The sequence below is a fragment of the Pteropus alecto genome, unplaced genomic scaffold (assembly GCF_000325575.1).
Source record: "Pteropus alecto unplaced genomic scaffold, ASM32557v1 scaffold38, whole genome shotgun sequence".
Classification (NCBI taxonomy): domain Eukaryota; kingdom Metazoa; phylum Chordata; class Mammalia; order Chiroptera; family Pteropodidae; genus Pteropus; species Pteropus alecto.
In genome coordinates this window covers 4,930,272-4,944,331 of record NW_006442512.1, presented here as the reverse complement: position 1 = coordinate 4,944,331, position 14,060 = coordinate 4,930,272, and the positions used below count along the sequence as shown (strand labels likewise).

Below are 14,060 nucleotides of genomic sequence, written 5' to 3'. Positions count from 1 at the left end.
CAGAAAACAACATCCAGATATCTGCATCCCCGAGGTCTGTCCTATACTAAGCCTCTGTACTTATACCTTAGTCATCATTATCTCTGTGTCCCCTCGAACCACAAGGCCTGCCTAGCCTACTAGAGTGATGTACCAAATAGGGCATGGAGAACCCAGCAGAATGGGTCATTATACATATACATTTAGACCACTTAAAAGTTTTTAAGTTGTGAAAGTGGAAAAGGGGCATTCTAGGACTCCAAAACTCTGCCTTTTATAAAGTTGGCCTTGTGTTTAAAAGTAGTTTATAATTTTTTAATTGTGTGTATTAACACTTTCAATGAAAATGTTATCATTTGAGTCAATCTTTCCAATTAACAGTATTTAAACTGAATCAATGTTATCACCCAGGAACACTGAAAAGCAATAAAATACCATATGGTTAGGAATGTTAGTTCTAATAATTCAGTTTTATACAAAAATAACTATAGAATAGGGTTTCACCTTCACCATGCAATACTATTCCTTCCCTACTTTTGGTCCTTTTTAAGAAGTATCTTCAATGCTAAGCAGTCAGGAGCAGGCAAAGGAAAAGTTTATCCTATAGGTTAGAACAAACAACAAAAAAATCCTACACCATAGCCTCATTGCATTAAATGAGACACTTCATTTGTCTTAAGAATATACCCAAACACACCACCACACCCAAAGTGTTTTCAATGTGTCCTAAGTGTAGTTCCTTCCTTCTTTGTGACTCACCCTTTCCTACACAAAACAGTTCAACAGGAATGCAATTAGATCTAAGCAATTAAGAAACCTGTTGTTCTATTTCCTCAATGGGTGTACAGAAAAGCTCTAATTAATAAAGCTTAACTTACAGGACCCCTTGCAATAAAGCTCTTTAAGAAGGCTAAATTACTTCAAGTGTTTTAAAGACAATAATATCTTTAAAGGCCATACATGAGCAACTTTAAATCTATCTTTCCAACAGCCACTCCTAGACAGAGAATCTCTTTTCAAAAAATGTACAGGCCTGTGCATTCTTCTCAGATCTGACAGCAAAAGCTATTTCCTCAGCAAATTAGTGAATTGGTGAATGTTAAGGAATGTAGGGTTTTTAATTTGTTACCTACAGGTTCTTGATAGCAATTATCTTAATGATATATTCAGTAATTAAGCAATATCAGAAAAACATTCATAAGTTTTTCATGTAAAATTTGCCAACAGTCTTAGTAGGACTATGAATATGCATGCTCCCAGTAATAAATTCCCAAATAAATTTAAGTTCTTAGTTTTACATAAATAAGTTTATTATAAATTATATTAATATAAATTTATTTTAATTGTAAAAATAAAGAAATGGAAAACAAATATTGCATAATTCATAACTATGACCATCTTTGTATAGCCCCTACTGGTCTTTTACCATGTGAAAGTTTTATACGACTATTAACAGGTTATACCTAGATTTTTCATTTTGATTTTTTCACTTATAAGATTTCCATTTCTTCCACAGAATGTCTTCATACAGTTGCAAAATAGTCTTGTTTAGTAGTGTTCTATTACTGTAAAAAATTACTACAAACTTAAGACACTTAGAAACAACACTTAGTTCACAGTTCTGTAGGTCAGAAATCCAGGTGCAGTGGACTGGGTTTTTCGCTTAGGTTCTCTTAGGCCAAAATCAAGGTGTTAGCCAGGCTGGGCTCGTGTGGGGAAGAATGCACTTCCAGGCTTATTCAGGTGGTTGACAGACTTCAGTTGCCTGCAGCTGTAAGACTGAGGTGCGAGCCAGAGAAAAATCTGTTTTCAAAGAGTTCCGGTCATTAGAGTAAGTCCACCTGGACAATCTCCCCTTTGGCTAACTCAAGTGATTTGTGACCTTAATTACATCCACAAAATCTCATTTACCATGTAATATAACACAATCATGGGCATATTACCTCATCATATTCAAAATCCTAGCGATTAGGGTGGGAAATCATGGGAGGGAGCTTTTTGGAATTCTGCCTATCACACGTCTGCATCACAATGGAAATATATTCCTAACTGTGGATTGTATTCAAAAAGTTTAAAGGTCATCTAGCCACTAGACTAGAAAACTTTAAAGTTCTTTCCACCCTAAAATGCTAAAAATCTAATATTTAAACATGTAAAGAAGTGAAATGCAAGGTTATTTTAAATTTGGAAAGAGTATAAAATTACGTGAATCTAAAAATTAATTGAAAAGGGAGCTGAACTTTCTCCTAGCTAAAAACAAAACAAAACATGTTTCTGCAAAACTGTCACCTTTTGGAGGCAATTTTCTAGTCGCACCCTCTCATTGTGAAGAAAAGAAAGTGTCATATATAGTAGGTACCAAATAAATATTTGTTAAATTTAACTAAAATATTATAGACCATAAATATGTTTGTTAGCCTTTAGGAACTTCATCCCCTTAGATAACTCTAAATCTCAGCTCCAATGGGCTAAAAATTACCAACAACCTGTCAATAGGCTGGCACTGGATCCAAGGTGGGGCAGTCTTCAAGGAGGCTGGAAAACAGTTCCTAGAGTGACCAAAGAAAATGAGGGCAGGCAACAGAAGTGTTGCGACAAAAAAAAAAAAAGTCTGTCAGTGATTAACGGAATTGAATTTTGCTGAAATTTTTAGTCTGAAAGTAATTACAATTTATACAATGACAAATATACTATAGATATGGTGTCCTTCAACAGAACTCCAAAGACTTATTCCCAGGAAAATAAACCAGGATTCTGCTTATTGGTATTTACTAGTAGAAAGAGCACATTGATGGTTATGAATGATACCATGGAATGAGAAGCTCATAGCAGCCATAAATATAAAACACTAACAATAGCTTCAACTCTTTATCAAATGCACAAGCGTAATGTTTTCCAAAGCCTGAAAAACACTCTTTATCATTCATTCATCTTTTCTATGATGAAAATTTAGTGAGGAAATATCTTATTTTGTTAGCCGAATAAAACACAGTTGGGATGGAAAAATTTTTTGTAATTCCAGGTGATTTTTAAGTTTAGAGAAAAGGAATTAAGAAAAATAAACTTCAAATAATTTTGAATATACACTGAATTTTTGTTTACATTTCCTAGGGAACACGGTGCCTAGCATGCAGTACTAAAAGACTATGTGCTGATAATTAAGAACTTCAATAAATTATAATTCTTAGCTCTAAAACAAAGTTTAAAACAGTCAATCCACAAAAATAAGGTATTTACTTAGTAACAGAATACTGAAATTAAGCATCTCTCAGAGTGTGGTCCATATACCACCATGCAGATGTACAGACCTCACTGGCACAAAGACAAATGTGGGTGGCACAGTCTACTGGCAGCTCCTTCTAAGGTTCCAGATCATGTAATATCAGCTTGCAACAAGGATACGTGCGGCAATGGGGGCCTGGAGCATGGAGTGACAAATAAAAGAAAAATACCCAGTAGGAGTTCCAAAGCCCTGGTCTCTGGCTCAGTCTAGTGACAAAACCAGCAGAGTACAAGTACTCACATACAGCCTGCAGCCACATGCCTGCTCATCAACCTCTTTCTGCCACCTGTCTCGACCACTATACTACTGTTCCTTCCTTAGAGATGCTCATCAGAAAGATAATTTCTGCAGCTCAGAGCCCACTAAGATCCCCTTTTCTTCTTGTTTTTCATATAGTCTCCTTTCTAAATAAATATATTCCTATTTAAGTGTTTTAAAGTAAGTCACTTAAAAAGGATATTAACAGTGTTCCATGGATGTGACAAGAATCAGCAAGGTAATACATTATTACTGAAATTTGAGAGATAATATTATCATGTACAATGTAAGATACAGCCATCTGGGGAACTGAAAAACATTATTTCTTCCAAATCTGTTTCATCCTCATAAGTTATATAATGCTTCAGTTTCCTCACCTATAAAGTTAGTTTAAAATATCACATATTATAGACAAGAAGACGTCTTATTCTTAAGAGATGGAAGCTACTGTATTTAAAGGTAAAATATAACATCTGCAACTTACTTTCAAAAGGTCCAGTGAACATATGTGTATACTTACATATGTATACACACATACACATATCTAGAGCAAATATAGCAGAATGTTAACTTTTTAATCTAAGTAACGAGCAGGTAGATCCCAATTCACTGTGCTATGCTTTCTCATTTTATGTGTTTCAATTTTTTATAATAAAAAGTTGGAGAAAACAAGTTACCTGCTAAAAATCTGTGATTATAATGATTATTAGCACAGTAAATTAAACTTTCAAAAGTATTTTTCAACCACCATCATCAGAACATTGACCTATTCCTCCAAATCGATTTTAATGCCCTTTAAAACAACACTAAGCTGCTAGCACACTGGAAGATGGAGACAGTATTCTCCCTCTCACTTAGAACAGAATTACCTGCAGTCAGGAACTGCGCTTTCCTAACACTACATCAAACCCAGGAGGCTTAGTGGCAATCACTCAAGGACAGCAGGCAAGGGCTCTAACAACTTGTCTGTTGACAATGTGTGTCTTCAGCAAGTCGCAATTTCTCTGGGTCTCAGGTGACCCATGTTTCTCTTAACATGTGCCCTCCTGTCCATCATCCCAGCATTGTAATGATTCAGGCCCTCACTAATTTTTACTTCCACTATTGCAGTGGCCTCATAAACGATCTACCCACCTCCAGGCCAGACCCCCTCAAATCCATCCTGAACAAAGTTACCACAGTAATCCATATAATAAAACACATTTGATCATATGAGTCTGCATTTCTGAAACACAGGACAAAGTCCAACACTCATAAAACATGGCAGATTTTAAGCCATCTCAAGATTTAGCCCCAACCTCCCACCTTGCCTATCTCCCAGTCAGTCCCCTCGCCTGTTATATGATCCCTTGGAGCTGAGTTGTCTATCCAACTGCCCCCTCTCCCAACTCTGACATTTCTTAGCTGCATGCCTTTGTTCTTACTGTTCCTTCTGAAAGGAACTTCATCCTTTCTTGGATCACAACTACCCACTTCTTTTTAGCCTCAGACTAAGAACTCATCCTACAGATTGGTGGTTGCCAGGGGTTAGAGAAAGGAAGCTAGAAAGCAACTGCTTAATGGGTAGAGTTTCCTCTTGGGGTGATGAATTGCTCACTTTTAAATGGTCAATTTTGTGTTATACGAATCCCACCTAAATTTTAACATAAAGCAGCAGCAGCAGTTCATCTTGCAAAAAACAAAAAAAACAAAAAAAACAAAAAAAACAAAAAAACGCCTGCACTGATTCCTCAGCTAGAATGAACCAGCAACTTGTACATTCCTCTATCACAGCGGTGATTACATTATGTTATGTTTACAGAGTTTCCCCCACAATATTTAGAGCCTCTCATCTTCCTCATCCTCTCATCCCTCAGTGCTTAGCCTAGGCCTCAACAAATTTTTTTTTTTTTTTAAATAAATGAAAAATAGAGATACCACTTACCGCCCTTGGAGCAGGAGGCTACGGCAGATGATCTTTTGAAGAGAGGTTATATAAATGCCCAGGAGGGAATGTATTAATTGGAAAGGAAAAGATTAGGAAAGATTGCTTGCTGTTCATCTGGTTATAAAGGACAAAAATGAAATGACTTCTAGAGAGGTTTTTCAGTTAGTAATATTAAGAACATTGGAGAAACAAGTATATTTAAGTAACTTGCCTACGGTCACAAAGCTGGTTACTGGAGCAGCAATATTCAAACCCAAGTCACCTAGACTGCAGAGCTTGACCCTGTAACCCTAAGACATTACCCAGACCCTTTCTACTGCTCCAAGAGCTATGAATGGACATTCTTTGGCCCACAGTTAGCCTTTTCTAAGGTTAAGAAAACACTCCTTTTTCCACATTTGTCCACTTATCCATTGACATGTATGTTGTTTATATATCATAAAGTATTTTTTAAATAAAAAATATTAATTTTTTGAAAGATTTGAATCATAAAAAATATCTCTCATTAAAAAATCCTCTCATTAAAAAAGACCTCCCATTAAAATAACTAAATCAGCAAGTGTTTGTGGTCTATTCCTCACATACACAGCTGAAAAGATCAGAGTGCTGGCCTCACCAGAACCTCACCCACAAGGCTTCCCCACTGGAGACTCGTTTTCATAGTACCCCCACCTCTGCACAGCATAAGTCCCCTGCAGATGAGAAAACCATGGAATAACAAAAAGAAGCTGGAAGAATTATTACACACTCGCTTTTTTAGTTTAGAAAGCATGATGTATATGTCCTTCCCCCTTATTTTTCTCTCTCCAATAATGTCACAATCTGGTAAGGAAAAAAAATTAACCGAAAGTCTCTGAGATTAAAAAATATATATATTTGTGCACCTAAAAGGGAAAACCTTACTATAGAGGTAGAGTCAAACATTGACGACATATCAATAAGCTCAATATTAAAAAATTATCATCTCCCCCCTCAAAAAAGTATATACCCTTTTAGAAGCACACACACATGCACACACACACACATACCCCTCTAGATAGTAAAGCGATAATTTGGAATTCAGATTCTCTGGACTTACTTCACCTAAACATCTTCCTATATACCTAAAACCAAAGATGATAGGATAATATACTGGATGAACCAACACATATACACGAAGCAAAAAGGCAAAAGGGACAATATGACCAAAAAAGGTACAATTCAAGACAAAAGTTATAATGGGACAAATCAGAGACTTTTACAGCACCAGTTACACTCTACAGTGAATATAAAACAGCCATGAACCTGAATGTGTCCTTATTACAAATTAAGTACACCACACAAAACTGTTTGAAATATAAGGGAGGGTGACAGAAACACTACTATAGTGAGAGACACACACTACTCTCTAATCTATAATTGGCCAAGTAGCAAAAATAAAGATGTAAAGCTCTTAAAGATCAATACAAACAAGGAGGAATCAACAGAAACAATAAAAGACCTTCCTTCCTCACAAACACAGCTCCCTCCAATTTTTTTGGTACATGGCTTAAAGTATATGGCTTTAAAGTTTAAGTTATATCAGTTCACAATGGTTAACGAAATGGGTTCCAGGTCAAGCTACCTGGCTCTCCATTTATCAGCTATGGCACCTTGGACAGGTAAATTATTTAACTTCATCTGTAAAATGATGGCAATAGTACCCACTTCTTAGGGTTGCTGTGAGGACCAAGTTAATGTGAAGAACTTTAAACAATGTTTGGGACATACATATTCAATAAATATTAGCTATCAGCACTTGAATTTCTTATAAGTTCCTTTTAAGTAACTCACTAGCATTTACTGAGTATTCCTGATGGGACATTTGAATCTGCTCAAATCCCTTCAAATTATTTATAATTTTAAAAACAAAGAATATTACAATCAAATATGATTCAAAAAATTATACATATATCATTCACTGTGGCATTAATATAATTAAATGCTAACTGAATAAAGGGCAGTATAGAATCTTAAAAAAGAGCATAACCCATGGTTTATGGCATGGGATATAGTATTAAGGGTAACTTGTTTTATTCTTTTTCTTCAACTATATTTTGTTTTCTGCAATGAACATGCATGATTTTTATGGAGGGAAAAGGTTTTGAAACAATAGACAGTCCTTTATCTTAACTGGTTCAGTCATACAGCTACTCTCTCTCAAGGGTACATCAGACTTGCCAAGTCTGATTCGATTATATAATTAGAGCTCATCACATCCCATCCTTTGCCAGAGCTTTAGTCACTCAACTATATCAGTTCTTCTTTTGCACATCACTTTGGAGACTATACCATTTCAAAATAAATTGGTAACTGTCAATAACATTCAGGGTTCCTGATAAAAATAGTCCAACAGACAAAACTATTTTATGACTATAAACACATGAATTTATTCTTGTTTTTTTTTTTGCTGTATTTTCAAGCCTAGAAGAGAAAATATGATTTAAGAAAATGAGGTAATATGCATATACTATCCTATCATTCTATTTCTAATTTCAGCAAGTACCATTTCAACCATCCATTTTTAGGCATATTCCCTATAGAAATCTATTTGACTTCTCTTGCATAAATAAGATTATGAATATAGAAATTTTCAACAATTTCCTATATCCCATGGTGTCAGAACAGACAAATGTTTGTATAATCTCTAACAGGACAATAAAAGCTTCCACATGATAGAGATGAAAGAAAGAGCAAATATATGAGTTATGATGTTTAAATCTAATATACTTGAATCAAAATTTCTTCACCAAGGATACAACTGTAAGTTAAACAGGGCTGAGAGAACGACATTTGCTGGCAATTAACTAATTCTGGCAGGAAAGGGAAAAGAAGGATGAACTTGTTAACTCACAGGATAATTTCTGATGAAACTTCACAGTTTCAGTCATAGATCTCTCTAAACAATGGTTTAAATTTGTCAAGGAATTCGAAATTTTAATTCACGTTAAAAAAATAAAGAAGAAATAAAAACCTTCCTTTGACTATATCCTCCAAGCTACCACCCTCTACCTCCTTATTTTCACCTGCCTACACCTCATCTGCGCCATTCCCCACCATAATGCCCAAGTTTATTTCCAGACCTGGTGCTCTCTCGGTGGGTTGTGTAATTTCATGGCTCCACACCACTGCATTCACTGTGGTTTTGCTTGAAAAGCCCTGAAAACTGTCTTTCTGGCCCAGGCTCAAGCTTTGCTTTTCTACCTCTTTCACTGACCCCACCCTCCATGCTCCCATGGCAATGTATATACACCACTATTATGGCTTTTAACATATTGTATTATTGTTATTTTATTTCTAGCACTCTTAAAGTTTTTTTTTTTTAATTAAAACCTGATTTGCTGATGATGTGATGGATGTTAACTAATTTTAAAAGTATTGAAGACAATGGCTTGATCTTTTAGAAATTTTAGAACATATACAACATACAGAAGTATCACAAAAGTAAATGCAATAGTATCATGATCCACCCAGCTACAATTATTAACTCATGACCAATCCTATATCTCAACTATTCTTCCCACTTACTTCTCCTACCTACCCACTCAGATTACTCTGAAGCAAATCCCAGACTTCCTATCATTTTACCTGTAAATAGCATACTTCTAAATGTTTCTCTGAAAGACAAAAACTCTTTGTAAATATGCCCACATTACTATTATTGTCACATTTAAATCTTTTAAAATAATAATTCCCATGTACGGCCATGCCACCCTGAACAAGCCCGATCTCATCTGATCTCGGAAGCTAAGCAGGGTTGGGCCTGGTTAGTACTTGGATGGGAGACTACCTAGGAAGACTGGGTGCTGTAGGTGTAAATAATAATAATTATTATTATGATTATTCTGTAATATCACCATGTATCCAGTTAATGTTCACATTTCCTCAATTGTCTTATAAACTTACTTTTTAGTTATATAATCAGGTTCTAAACGAAGTCTACCATTGCAGTTGGTTAATACGTCTCCTAAATCTTTTAATCTCTAGATTTATCTTCCATTTTTTTTCTCCTTCTTATAATACACCTTTGAAGAAACCAGACCATTTTTTCTATAGTTTCCCACGAATGGAATTTTGCTGAGTGCATCCTCCAGCCCCTATATTTTCTGTAAAATGGTTAGATTAGAGGCCTCATTTCAGGTTTGGTTGTTTTGTCAAGGCTGTTAATAGTAATAAATATTTAATAAATATTTCCAGATCCATTAAGTCAAAGTTGCAAAACTGTGATATACTAATTCTATCATCCCATCTTCACCTATCAGCTAGGATCAAACAGCTTTTATAGAAGAGAAACTTTCCCTTATCAAATATTTGATTACCCCAAGAAAAAACATGATGCTTCATTTTTCCTCTTGATTTTCTAGACCTTTAAAGAATACATCAGTTCCCTAACAAGTTTCTTCTTATTTTTTTGTTTTGTTTTGTTTTGGTAATCATTATTATGAACTCATAAATTTAAAGATGTCTGTCTACTGCCATATTATCCTCACTGGTAATCACACTGTCCAATCATTGGCCAAGTGGGAGCCACCTCAAGTTGGCTCCCAAGTTCTTGTCTTTGAGAGTCTTCTTGCTTTCTAGCCTAACAAAGGATTCCAGGCTCATCTTGCACATTTTCTGTTCCCAATTTAGCATTATCCAATTCTTGAATGATGACCTTGTTATTAATTCATTCTTAAGCCTCCCTTATGTGTTCTCTAAATGTTTTCCAAACTAAATAAGGCGACTGCTGAGCAAATTTAAAATTGAATAACTTTAAATTTGAAAATTATGTATATGCACAATAAATAAAGACATACAATCATTGTTCCACTCTTATTAAAAGAATTAAAATCCTTAACTACTCATTATTTAAATTGTAGGACTCATTATACACCAAAAGACATTATAATATTATAATAAAATTCAACAATTCAAATCGGCATGAAGACCTGAGCAAAACTGAGGCTGGATTGAAATCCAAAAGTATAAAATGAGGGCCTCTTCACTGTGATCTTCCTTCAAGATCCACCAAGAAATACAATGCAGGGATAATCCTAGAAAACTGTCTGAATAAGTTTTAATTAAAGTAAGCATTTTTATTAAAGGTTGGCATCTTTAATGAAAATGAGTAAATAGTGCTCAATTAAGTACCAGGAGTTTAAATTAAATATAACAATTTATGACCTTAATTATCATTACCCCAAATCATTGTTAAAATAACACTGCTATCTTTTCAAATAAACCCAAATCTCTGAGTGGAAAACACAAAGCCCTCATTCATAAAACCACAACTAAAACAAAATAATATTTAATCTCTTATACTTTCTAAACATCTCAAATTTGTTCTTAGTGGAAATCAAAAGAAGTTTTTTGAAGATTTCAGCTGCTATATCCATAACTCTAAATTCTTTTAGAAATATCAATATTTTTTCAGAATACTGAGACATTAATAAGATGCTTTAGAACACGTTTCGTCGCTGATTTGTAAAATTCATTGCCACATTTTAAGAGTAGCCTAGAGAAAGGGCAGCAAAAATGATCACTACAGAATATCCCAGGTCAGAGATTATGTTAAAGCAAGAATTTACTCTGCTTAGCTACAAATGTTGAGCATAAGTACAATTTAAAGGGGAACTCCCTTCCAAAATGTCTGCTTACAATATTGCAGTACTTACAAAGTTTGCAGTACTACTACCAGTTCTAGAATTACAGTCCCTTAATTACTCAAATTTCCTAATCTGAAGTAGATGAAACTGGAACAAGCCTATTATTCTCATTGTATTTATAATTATACACATAACTGTATATGGAACTGACTGTACATATATAATTGGCTAGATCTTAAACAGTATTTAGTCATTTAATTATCTTTCAGAAATACGAAGCCCTAATTTAGTAATTAAAAATAAATCTAACAAAAATTGTCTTTTTTTATGATTAAAAGATGCAGCTCTCTCCAGATTTAATTAGTAAAGAACTTTCAAATACATTTTACCCGTAATTTGTAATTGTGAACTATTTATTTATATGTGTATAAACACACACCCACTTAGTAAACTCTAAACTCACTGGCATATTTACAACCATGGTATTATTCAAAATACTTTAAATGACTTTTTCTGCACATAATCTGCATATAATTATAATTTAGCATGTTAAGCTAATATGCTAAATTATTGCACATACTATATATGCTAATATTTCACATACTATAATATCATAAAATATTTACATATCTTAGTCTATTTCTAATGTGTCTCCAGATAAAAAGCTTAAATAAATACATGAAAATATTTAAAAAATAGATATTTTAAAATTTTTTCTCAAATCAAAGTTGTGCAGAACAAACTGTGATCATTTCCATGAAAACTGAATGAATGCTTTAAGATCAAATTAGGTAGCCATGGGGAGAAAGTGGGCAGAAAAAAGAAAGCAAGATGTATATCTCTTACCTTACACCAGAATAATTCTACATGGATCAAAGATTTAAATGTAAAGAAAATAGATATTTTAAAATTTTTTCTCAAATCAAAGTTGTGCAGAACAAACTGTGATCATTTCCATGAAAACTGAATGAATGCTTTAAGATCAAATTAGGTAGCCATGGGGAGAAAGTGGGCAGAAAAAAGAAAGCAAGATGTATATCTCTTACCTTACACCAGAATAATTCTACATGGATCAAAGATTTAAATGTAAAGAAAAAAAAAAAAGGGAAAAAAGGGGGCTTTTTTTTTTTTTTTGCTTAATATTACAGAGTGGAAAGGCTACGATATAACGTAAACCTAAAAGTCACAAAATAAAAGATTGATAAATTCAATTGTATGGTGGCATAGCAAAAGCCACTATAAACGAAGTCATACGATAAATAACCATTTAAGAAAAAACATTCATATTAAAAGGGCTAATTTCTCTGACATAAAGTATATACAAATGAATAGGAAAAAATCAACAACTCAATAAAAAAATAGAAAGGATAAATTGTTCACAGAAAAGAACATGCAAGGGACTCTTAAAACTATGAAAAGATGCTCAACTTCAGTCATAATAAGACAAATACAAATTTAAATTATCCAGAGATACCACATTTACCTATCAGGCTCAAAAAGATCAAAAGCTCTATACAAACAAAAGCAGAAAAAAATAATTTCTCACATACTGGGTACATGATGCATGGAAGGAATTTAACTCTACTAAATTACAAATGCATGTATCCTTTAAACCAGCAATTCCACTCTTAGGAACTGATCCTACATGTGTTCACACACACACCTGAAACATATACAGGCTTATTCATCAGAGTATTGTATATTATAGCAAAAGATTTGAATGCAGATGCTCTGAATGGGTATAGATATTTACAGTTAAAAAAGATATGGAACAATAAGTACAGTATGCAACCACTTCTATAAAGAATATGCAGAAATATTTAGATTTGCTAGTATTTGCTAAACTTTCTCTGGAGGAACACACAAGCAACTGATAACACCAGTGGCCTCTAAGAAAAGGAGACAGAGAAGCTGAAGGATTCTGGTGGAGGACTATTTGCTGTAAATATTTTTGTTTCTTTCAAATATTAAGCCATGTGCTATATTATCTATTCAAAAGCAAACAAAATTTTAAATATTTTTGAAGGCATAAAGAAAAAAAGATGCTCAGTCTTAATAATATGTACATATATGACCAAATCTGACATCGGGGATTATGGTTTATACATTAAAAAACAGAAGAAACTTTTTTCTTCTGTACATTTATTTTATTCTATCAATGCTTAGTTTGGTTTTATTAGTCATTACACTCATTTATTTTCATTTACTACTTTATAAAACTTATTATAATATTTAACTTAAACTGAGAGATGTTCACTTTTTCTAAGCAGATGGGTTCTACTTTTTTATACTATTTCTCTTTATTTTTATTCCATTATTTTAGGAAAAATAATAAAATGCTCAGTTTAGCATATGTTAAAGATTTAAGCTCAGAGAGAAGCACTTCATGTTTCAAATGTATAAAATGCAAACTGGCATGCTGATAATACCAATAAAACCACTCTGCATTTCAAGGAAAAAAAAAAAGGATAAAATTAAGGTGTATTAACTTCCAAATGGGATGTGAATCCTTAGTGTAAACCAAACAGGAAAATATTGTGAAGAAATCTAGAAAAGTATAACTTTAAAGCTGAAAACACAGCCTGTACTACAAAGCAGAATCTTTAACTTAACTAGTGACCTTTGATATCAGTAAATGACATTTCTTCCAATTATTATTTTAAAAAATAATGTGAAACAAAGTAATCTCTCCTTCTACATCCTTACAAAACAACTTCATGGTTTAGTAAACAATATCAAATCATCAAATATGCCATCTGACACTATCCTTTTTTTTTTTTAATTGGGAATTAAAGAGCCTAGTTTCACCAGAATTCCCTTTAGATCCAAGAAAACCATCCTAGAAATAGGGAGAAAGACACAATTCTGAATTAACTCAAAAGCAAAAGCAGATTAGTTTTCTCATAAAAAGCATATAATCATTTGGTAAAATCTATGTAAAAGTATAAAGGTCCATTTTAATTACTCCAAATGGGCAACTGGGCAGTTGGAGCATTACATCTCCTTT

The 14,060-nt window shown here is 33.6% G+C and overlaps 1 protein-coding gene and 1 pseudogene across 2 annotated transcripts in view; one reads left to right on the top strand and one right to left on the bottom strand.

The window, feature by feature from the left end:
• UACA (uveal autoantigen with coiled-coil domains and ankyrin repeats) overlaps window positions 1-14,060 on the bottom strand; it is a 79,828-nt gene that overhangs the window by 64,572 nt on the left and 1,196 nt on the right. The window lies entirely within an intron of this gene.
• LOC112471704 lies at window positions 9,162-9,280 on the top strand (annotated as a pseudogene).